At 31.6% G+C, this 10,085-nt stretch overlaps 1 long non-coding RNA gene across 10 annotated transcripts in view; it reads left to right on the top strand.

The window, feature by feature from the left end:
• Positions 6,022–10,085, top strand: part of LOC107625374 — a 6,286-nt gene continuing 2,222 nt past the window's right edge. For 8 of the 10 annotated variants that reach the window (XR_002357536.1, XR_002357537.1, XR_001617233.2 and 5 more), the window contains exons 1-3: positions 6,022–6,399; positions 6,479–6,598; positions 9,345–9,536. This is a non-coding gene — a long non-coding RNA (uncharacterized LOC107625374). Of the gene's footprint in view, positions 6,400–6,478; positions 6,599–7,910; positions 8,451–9,344; positions 9,537–10,085 lie in introns of those variants that run through there. The other 2 variants (XR_001617229.2, XR_001617234.2) reach the window with 2 other exon arrangements.

The following is a 10,085-nucleotide window of genomic DNA, read 5'->3' as shown; positions in this document are numbered from 1 at the left end:
TCATAGAAAAAAAATTTTAAAGGGAGAAAGAGATACAATTCATTAAGTTTTTTCAGGTCAATTATATATTTTTTTACTATATCTATTTATAGTAAATTAATTAACTATTAAAACTATCCTAATTGAATTTTGGGTCAACTTTTATTTATTATATTAACTTCGTCATCAATCTTCTTATTAGATTTTTACTGCAATTTTTCATTCCCTCTCTTACATCCTCCTCATCTAACACTAAAATTTTCTCCACCTCCTCATTAATATTAGGATTAGGAAGATAATTCTGATGATATGAAAGTTTTCCTTATTCTATTACTACCCTCTAGAAATCTATTATATATATATAACTTTGTAGTAAAACATTGTCACATGGAATCTCTTTATTGTATCTAAATTAAAAATATTTTTTGCCTTTTTACTTCAACTGCAAATACCTTTCCACTTTTTTATTCCAATTGCAAATTTTCAATTGTAAATCTATTATCTATCATCTATTATTTATCTATCACATATTGTATTTTTAATTTGAGTAAACTACCATTTTTACCCACGAAAGTTAAAAATACTGACATATATACTCATAGAAAAAGGAAATTACCATTTGTACTCATGAAATATGGATTTCGCACAACAAAATTATCCAAATACTAAAAAATTACTTGAAATCCCTAAATTATCCTCATCTTCACCACCACACCACCCCCTTCACCCAATCACCTTTCTAATCCTAACCCTCTTCACCGAACCACCATCCCATTTTCCTTTCTAATCTCAAATCCCACTACCACTCCCTTCACCCAGCCACCTTTTTAACCCTAACCCTCTTCAGCCAGCCACCACCCCCTTTCCCTTTCTAATCTCAAATTTCGCCACCACCCCCTTCACCCAACCACTTTTCTAACCCCAACCCTCTTTCCCCAGCCACCACCTCCTTTCTCTCTAAAACTCACACACAGAGACATTACACACACACCCCCCTCCCACCCGAGGAAGAAGAAGAAAAGAGGAGGGGGAGGGAGACCGCACTGGCAACATGGAGACTCACTGTCGCTATCGCATCATCGCCGCCGTTGTTGAGGGAGCTCGAAGAGGAGATGCAAGCCAGAACCAAGGAAGGAGGAGCTGTCGCCGCCGTCACGCCCTACTACTGTCGGCTCCGTCGCGTCTGTCGCCGCCATTGATTGAGTCCGTCGCTGGTCTGGAAGGAAGAGAGCACGCAAGAGATCGGAGAAGGAGGAGAGGGCGACGACGCCGGTGGGTGTCACTGCCACCATCGTCGTCGACGCTGTTCAGTGAGGGAGGAAGAACCGTTTTTTCTCTTTGCTTTTTCTATTGTTGTTGTTGCTTTATGTGAAGAAGATGATGATGGAGGTATAGTGGTGGTGGTGGTGGTGATGGTAGTGATAAAAGAAATGAGATGGTGGTGCCTTTGAACTCAGAGTTTGGTTCAGGCAAGGGCGAGACAGGGAAGGAGAGGTGGATGATGCGGATGATGATAAGGATAATTTGGGGATTTTATGTGATTTTTTAGTGTTTGGATAATTTTGTTATATGGAATTCATGTTTTATGGGTACAAATGGTAATTTCCTTTTTCTATGGGTAGATATGTCAGTGTTTTCAATTTTCGTGGGTAGAAATGGTAGTTTACTCTTCTAATTTTACAACTAAAATGTGTCACATGTCATTTTCTCATTATAATTGGAATCAAATAATCTTTCCTTCTAAAATTAAGGAATTCTCCTCTCCTCCTTACTAATTTTACAACCAAAATGTGCCACATATCACTCTCTCATTGTAATTAAAATTAAATCTTTTCCTCCAAAATTAAAGAATTCTTTCCTCCTCCTTACTAATTTTACAACAAAAATGTGCATATGTCACTCTCTCATTGCAATTGAAATCAAATATTTTCCTCCAAAATTAAAGAGTTCTCTCCTTCTCCCTCTTCCTTTCTCTATTTCTCTCATTCATTCAACCACTCTATCTATTTTATATATCATTATCAATATCAATGACTAATTACTAATTTGACAATCAAAATGTGCAACATGACATTCTTATTAGCATTAAAATTAAAATTAAAATATTAAAATTGAAATTGAAATATACATATATTATGTATCATATATTACTATCTAATTTAATAATCAATTGTGTCACATGACACTCTCTTATTAAAATTGAAAGAAAATATTTTTTTCAAAATTAATAAACTCTCTTCCTAAATTCTCTCATCTACATCTCTCAATTTTTCTATTTCTCTCTACTAATTTTGTCATCCGATATTTTTTTATAATTAAAATAAAATATTTTCTTCCAAAATTAACAAACTCTCACTCTCACTCTCACTCTCACTTTCATTCTTCATCTTTATCTTTCTCTCTCTTTTCTCACATTCTCTATTTTTTTTATCTTTTTCTTCTACAGAAAAATAAAATTAACAAAATAATATAATTTAAATAAAAAATAATATTATTATTGTTATTATATACATAGTATTTTTGTTTTTTATTTAGTTTTAAATTTTCACTGCTTATCTTTCTAATCTATATTTCTATTTTTCTTCTTTCAAAATTTATTACATATAATTTGGAGAGAATACTAATGTTATAATTAAAAGTTAGAATTTAATTATTAATAAAAAATTAGACTTTTTCATATAAAAATAATAACTAAAAATCTTATTATTTAATTTTTTATCTACAGATATTCTAGTCTTCTTAGTCAGAGACTTTTGTCAACCTACGACTTTTTTCTTTGTAAAAGTAGTTTAATTTTATAAATTTTTTGTGCCATGTATAATCTATACTATCAGAACAAAATAGACTATAATTTTAAAAAATTTATATTTTATGTTATTACGGATAAAAATACTAGTTATTGACTAATGAGACCTTATCTAACCTCACTAGTACGTGGGCAAAAAAGCACTCTAACTGTGTATGACTGTCAAACTTTAGCGGTTACGAGTAAAATATACATTTTGCATTATGCCATTAAATTACTAGAAAAAATAATTTTTTTAATTAATATTTTAATGTGTTTGACAAATTTTAATAATAAAAATATTTAAAAGATATCTTTTTTTAAAAGTCACAATTTACATATTTTTTTAAAAGATTTTTTATTTAAAAAATATTTTTAACGTAATAAATAAAAAATATTTTTATATTATTATATCTAAACATAATTGATAATAAATATCTACGTATAAAATTATTTTTATTGTTTTTAAAAGATAAATTACTTAAGAAAACATATTTCATAAAAATTTATCCAAATAAGTCTTTAATAAAAAATCTTTAAGAATAAACCAGTCAAATTAGTCTTGTAAATTTTAATTGAATCAAATTGAACATGTAAATTAACTAATAAGCATTATGTTTATTCAAACCTTGCGATATTTGACTCATGTCGATGCACATTTGTTAACATGAAGGACCAATCTGATTCAATTGAAATTTGAGAAACCAATTTGATTTAAATGGAAAATTTGAAAGACCAATTCGAAGATCTATTCTTCAAACTATTGCAATCTGCAAATGTAAAACTCAAAAACGAAGAGAGTTAGCAACTTACAAGTACAGTTATCCAACCATCATATCCTTTGTCTTGGTTGTGTATTTCACTTCTTATGGTTGCGGGTTCACTGAAATCCTCTCTCAAGAATGAGATCCATAATAAATATGCAATTTTTAGAAGAAAGTTCAAAACTTTCACATCCAAAACAAAAATAATAATCCACTTGCAGAAATAATTTCATGTTCCTACACTTTATAAATGCTTGAATAACCATGATAAGAAATCAGTTGCACTTACAAATTAAAGGGCTTTTTCCAAGTACTATGAATTTTATTTGATGATAGTAGGTTGAAGCACAACAAAAGTAATAGAGTTAATAGTTGGCAAAATATAGATCAAATTAATTATGTCTTAAAACAATCAAGTATGAACAATTTGAAAATTTTGTTTTCAAATTTGGGATGTTTTCACAATTTTTCTTTGATGCTTTGATGGTAGTCTCGGTGCTAAACATTTTAGTGTTGTTAATATTAGTAGAAGACACTAGTATCACCGAGTACGTAATAAAGCCTTAAAGTTGTTAAAGAGTCAAAGAGATAAATAAGGGCTAGCTAGAATTCTCACCTTCTAATCGCACACCAACAGAGGAAAACAATGTAAGAAGCCATAATTCCCGAGGATAAAAGACCTCTGTTAACCTGAAATAATAAACATGAGGCTTTACTTATTTTAGTGCAAATTAAATCATTTGGAAAACAACCTATCTTAGTGTAATAAATAAATAAATGTAAAGAAGATATTCGGCCTTACGACCTTAACAGAAAATTTTAAGGAAACTTATTATATGGAATGAAGAGGGGAAGGGAAGGAAAATTAGATATGGTAAGGAACATATGCAGAAAACAGAGAGTTGATTTTTTGGGTTTGGTAGAAACTAAGAAAGACGTTATGAACAGAGATGTGGTGTCGCAGGCTTGGGGTAGGAAGGATCCTATTTGCGATGTTGTGAGCTCAATTAATAATGCAAAAGACATTTAATGTGTGTGGGACAAAGAGTTTATCTGTTTATAAGAAAGGGCTAGACTTTGGGAGGAATTGGTTAATTTGAAGGATGTGTGTGAGCTTCCTATACAATTTGGAGGTGATCTTAATGAGGTGTTGAATGTGGGGGATATAAAAGAATCGAAAGCACTAACTCTTAGCAGTAGTGAAGATTTTGGGTCATAGGTGAAACAAAAGAAGTTGTATGAACTGGAGTTACAGGGGCATAAGTTTACCTGGTATGGCAGTAATTCCAGTAGTAGAATTAATAAGGTGTTTGTCAAGTATGGATGGATGGAGGTATGTAAAGCTCTCAGTTTGAAAGGGTGTGCAAAGGTGCAAGAGGAATGGGAGAAATCAGAAATTTGGGGATGGTAATGCAATTAAGAAATCGAGGAAGTTGAGGGAGCCGCTGCGAAGTTAGAATAAAGAGAAGTTTGGCTACATTGACTACAATATTGAGAAAATAGAAACTATGCAAAGGATTGATGATCTTTTAAAAGAGAAAATGAATATCAAGGTCTAGATTTACAACTTGTAAGGATAGAAATACTAAATTTTTCCATGCTATTGCAAATTCTTAAAGAAGGGCAAAGCCTATGGAGGATGTTCGAATTGATGGGAGGTCTTTTCGTGGTCCACAAAAGGTGAAGAAGGAAGTAACGAAGTACTTTATGAGGTTATATTCTGAGGAGATTCTAAGGAGCAGTTTCTGAATATAGGCTTTGATGTCTCTTTGGTGAAGGTTATTTCATGTGAGAAGACTAAATTGTTAAAAAAGATGCCAAATTTTAAGGAGATAAGAAAAATAGTATGGAAGTGCATCCTGAATAGAGTAGCGAGACGGACGAATTCAATCTCAAAAGGATTAGGTGATTTTGGGGGAGTAATTGGCAAGGATTTTGGTGCAACGGTTGCTGAGTTTTTCAAATATGGTATACTGCTAGATCAAGCAAACTTAACTTGGGTGGAATTAACACATAAGGAAGGTGGGTCAAAATAACTTGAATGATTATAGACCAAATAAATATGGTTGGATATACCTATACAGTAATATCAAATGTGGGTTTGTAGTTTGTAAGACAATACACTCGGTGAAGAAAAAAAAATATCAAAGCATGGTTGATAAAATTGGCTTCCATAATGTAAGACCTGGAAAATTTTAACAGTCAATTAATTAATTAAAATTTAGTTAAGATGGTTTAAACTGTCACAGTCTGGATTAAAAATTTAAATTTCATAATTTGAAAGATAAAATTTGAGCTCATAAAATTATTTGAAATGCAAAAATATAATTATTTAGAGAAAAACGCGTATCGGTACATGCTTAGGTCTGTCCGATACTGCGTATGAAAAAAATAAAAGTGTAAAAATGACCCAAAAAATATTTAAAATACAAACCAGAGCACTTATCTTTCAACAGGAAAAAGGACAAAAATATCCCTCACTTAATAGCTCTAAACACGTGGTCCATTCTCCATTCTCATTTATTCACACATTTTTCCCAAATTGAGAGAGAGAGGAGCTCGAGAAATTGAGGAGAGAAGAGAAATCTCAAGCTAAAAATAGTATTCACCTCTCTCTCTTCAAATCTACTTTTCTCACAAATTGGAGCTCTGATCGACGACCTGTTTGCGGCTACGCGTTTTTCTCGTCTCGCTCTACATTTCTATACTATTTTGTAGTGAGTAATCACGAGAACCTTATCTCGTTCCTCCAATCTTTACTGACTTCGCATTTTTGGGTATGTGGGTGTTGAAATTTGTGATTTTGATACTTTAGCGAAAGTTCAAGCTTAATTTCTAATGGAATTTTGACCTATGATAATGTAGAGTAAGGTAAGGAACTCTTCCTCTCTATTTCCCCAATTTGTGTGAAAAACCTAGTATGAACCATATGAAATTTGGATGTTATTAGATTGAACAAAGTTGCTTAAATGCTTGGCTTGGTTGGTGTGGATTGAGGCTTGAATTGAGTGCTTGGTTTGAATTGGTCAGAGAAAGAGGTTCAAAAGGATAGAAACTACCATCAATTAAGGTACGTATTTCGGTTTTGGATAATCATTATATAATGCTATGTGAAAACCTATGCTATTTGACCTTAAGATATTGTTAAATTGATGTTGTTGATGTTAATGGTTTAGCATGAATGTGTGAAATTGAATGATGGTTTGAATGTTGAATGAATTTTAGATCGGAGGTCGTGATTGATTGAGTTATATCTCTTGATATGTATTGATGTGTTGTGGTGCATCTGTTGAGGTTGAAATCCTTGTAGATAGTATATGAAATTAGATTTGGGATGATTAATTATTGATTTTGAAAAAATTGTGTAAGTTTAGTTAATAAAAGGTTAAATGATAATTTAGGTAAAAATTTATTGTTGGATGAGTTGTTAAAGAGTGAAAGATGGATTGGTTAGGTTTGGACTTGGATGAGGCAATTGGGAATGTTTTCAAAAAGAAAGTGAGTAGTAATTTTAATGTTGCATAAAATGTATAATTTGGTAATTCTGGTCAACTTTGGAGGGCTATAACTTGGCACTCGAAACTTGAAAATGAATAAAATTTATGTTGAATTAAAATTGAAAATGTCTACTTTAAGTTCGTCAAAGAATGAAGGAAAAATGATTTTTATAGAAAAAGTTATGGGTGTTTAAAAATTGGTGGTTAAAACTGAATTATGCATATTCTGCAAAGTTAGTGGCCAAACCAAGTTCCCTGCATATGTACCTATGCTGCATACGCATCATTACACTTTCGTGCGTATGCATGATGCCTACATACGCACCATTCACGCACCCTTAAAGGATCGAGACAGGTTTCGTGCGTACACACAAAGTCCGCATATGCATGATTGTGCTGATTTTTTGAAAATACTATTTTTGAACGGTTAAGCCTTTTTGGTGAGCTTGAAACCCCTTATAATCTCCATATGAACTCTGGAAACCATATTAAAGGCTTTAAATATGTTGGTGGTGGATATAATGTATTGAATTGAGTAATTCCTGATAAAAGTTTGTAATATGAAATATTTTAAATGTTGTGGGGATGATGGTTCGTCCCACTCATGGTGAGGTCAGTGGCTTTGTCCCGCTTACGAATTGGTGATGTTGATTGTTTTAATAATAGAAGTTATGATTGAGGATGATGATTATGTTATTGAGGATATGATTAGTGAAGATTATGATTATGATTGAATTGATTTGATTTGAGACTTAGGTCAAAAAGTGAGAATTTATATGAGGTTTATGATGAAAACTATGATTGAGATATATGCTAGCGCTTATGATTAATGATAAATTTGATGATGATAATGGGTTTGGTTGATGGTGATTATTGATTTGCAAGGACGTAGATTTTGTCTTGCTTGCATGGTTATAAGATGTGATTAAATTAGAAGGTGGCAGTACGTAGCCGGAAATTGTGTTGAGCGTGGCCAAAAGAAACAAAAGAGTGCTTTGTGGAATGGACAGCTGCACCGGTTCAACGGAGTGAGAAGAAGTTATGGTTATCAATATCTTTTGTAATTGTTTAGTATATCTAGAATTTCAGGAATAAAAAGATATTCTAGAATAAGATTACCTTAGTGGAAGAAACGAAATGGGAGGTAATACAAATGGTGAAGAATTGGAAAAACAGTCGGAAAATGCAAAGCGCAAAAGATTACTATAATGATACCAAGAAGGAATTTTGAATATGCAATTCCGTTTGTGTTATCTGATGAGTATTGTTTTGCTTTTGTTTACAATGCTTGAGTAGGTTGTTATATGTATTTTTTGTGTTGTTGCTTGATTTGAATAGGTCATGCTTGTTATTATCGTGATGTAGTGTCTTTTTAGGGGTTGTTTTACTGATTTATTATAGTTGCTTTGGTTTCTTTGGACTAAAGTTGTGTATGTAGTGACATTTTGTTTCCTTCACTTTCTGTTAGGATTTGGTGAGTGATTTCTCATTAAAAAAATCCTTCAAAAGAAAAAAAAAATACCTTAGTATTCAATGAAAAAATGAAGACACAAAAGATGCAAAAGACTGGGAAAAACATGTTCTTGCTTATTTTATTAAGAATGTAACAAAATCTTAGTAAATGCAAAGAAAACTTACTACAATTTTGGGAAGAAAGGAAAGTTCAAACTTGATTGTCCTAAATTGGGGGACCCTACTAATAAGAAGAACAAAGAAAAAATTGTGAAGGAGAAAGAATCATTCTCAACCTTTCTTAGTGATTTTGAGGAAGAACCTAAGAATGAAGATGAGATCAATGACCTGGAAAATCTTTGGTTTTTCATTATAAAAAAGAAAGAGATTGTTAGCTTCATATATTTCAGATAGAGTTTTGATGATTAAAAAATTTTATTAATATATTTTTAACAATTTTCTCAACTTTTTAAGCACTCGATAATTTTTTTCTAAGTAATTTATCACAAACTAGAAGATATAACACTACCAAAAAAAAGCATTGATTACCATTGATTTTACCGACGGATATAGCATCGGAAATTACCGTCATATATATAAGGGGATTTTGCAATGGTTGCAACACTAAATTTGTCATCAACGATACTTCATCGTCGAATTTATATTTTGGATCCTAAATCTGACAAATACAAGTGGCGTAAAAAAAATATTTAGTGGGCATGCATTTTATCATTGGATTTGCGGTTTGGAAAAATCTGACGATAAGGCAATTAAAAGAAACATGTCGAATTTGCGAATCCTTCCCTACATTTTTGTAACATTATCAACCTCACTTCTCTCCCCTCTCTCTTTCTCTCTCACTGTCAGTCCCCATCCTCATCACCATTCGCCTCCAAAATTTCGTCACTGGTCACTTCCCACGACTCCAGCCATCGTCGCCGTTGAGGAGTGTCCACCTAGAGCTTGTTTCTGCATTGGGACGTCGCGTTATCTCCTCTACGAGTTGTTGCCACCACTTGCTTCCATCAGTTGTGACGCGTCCCTTCTCCCTTCATCCAGGTATGTTTATTCTTTTCATTCTTCCAATTTTGTGTATTATTAACATTTGCTAAACCCTAACTCTACACCCTTCTCTTGTGCCCCTACTGACCACCGTTGTTGTCACCATGTTAGAAAAGTCTTCCATATCGCCATTATCTCTAAATAAGTAATTTTTTTCATTTTCCTTTTTTTAGATTTATGTTAATTTTCATAGTTCTAATGTATAGTAATAGAATTTTTTATTCTATCTTTTTTATTATAAAATTGTGATATAGTTAAATTTAGATTAATTAGTTTAGTGTAAATAGTATTTAAATTAGATTAGATTAAGTTGACTAATTAGCTTAGTTTAGATAAATTATGGTAATCAGTTAGATAAATTAGGATAAATTAAGTTAATTTAATATTAATTAGGATTTTGGAATTAGATTAACTAGTTAAATTTTTTTAAGATTTAAGAAATATTTCTGAAATATTTGTGTAAGTATTTTTACAAATTTTATTAATTTTGATTATTAATTTTTATATTTTATTAATTTTATTTTTATATTAGTTTTTTTTTGTTTC

This window comes from Arachis ipaensis, chromosome B02, assembly GCF_000816755.2.
Source record: "Arachis ipaensis cultivar K30076 chromosome B02, Araip1.1, whole genome shotgun sequence".
Lineage (NCBI taxonomy): Eukaryota > Viridiplantae > Streptophyta > Magnoliopsida > Fabales > Fabaceae > Arachis > Arachis ipaensis.
This window is presented reverse-complemented; position numbering and strand designations above follow the sequence as displayed.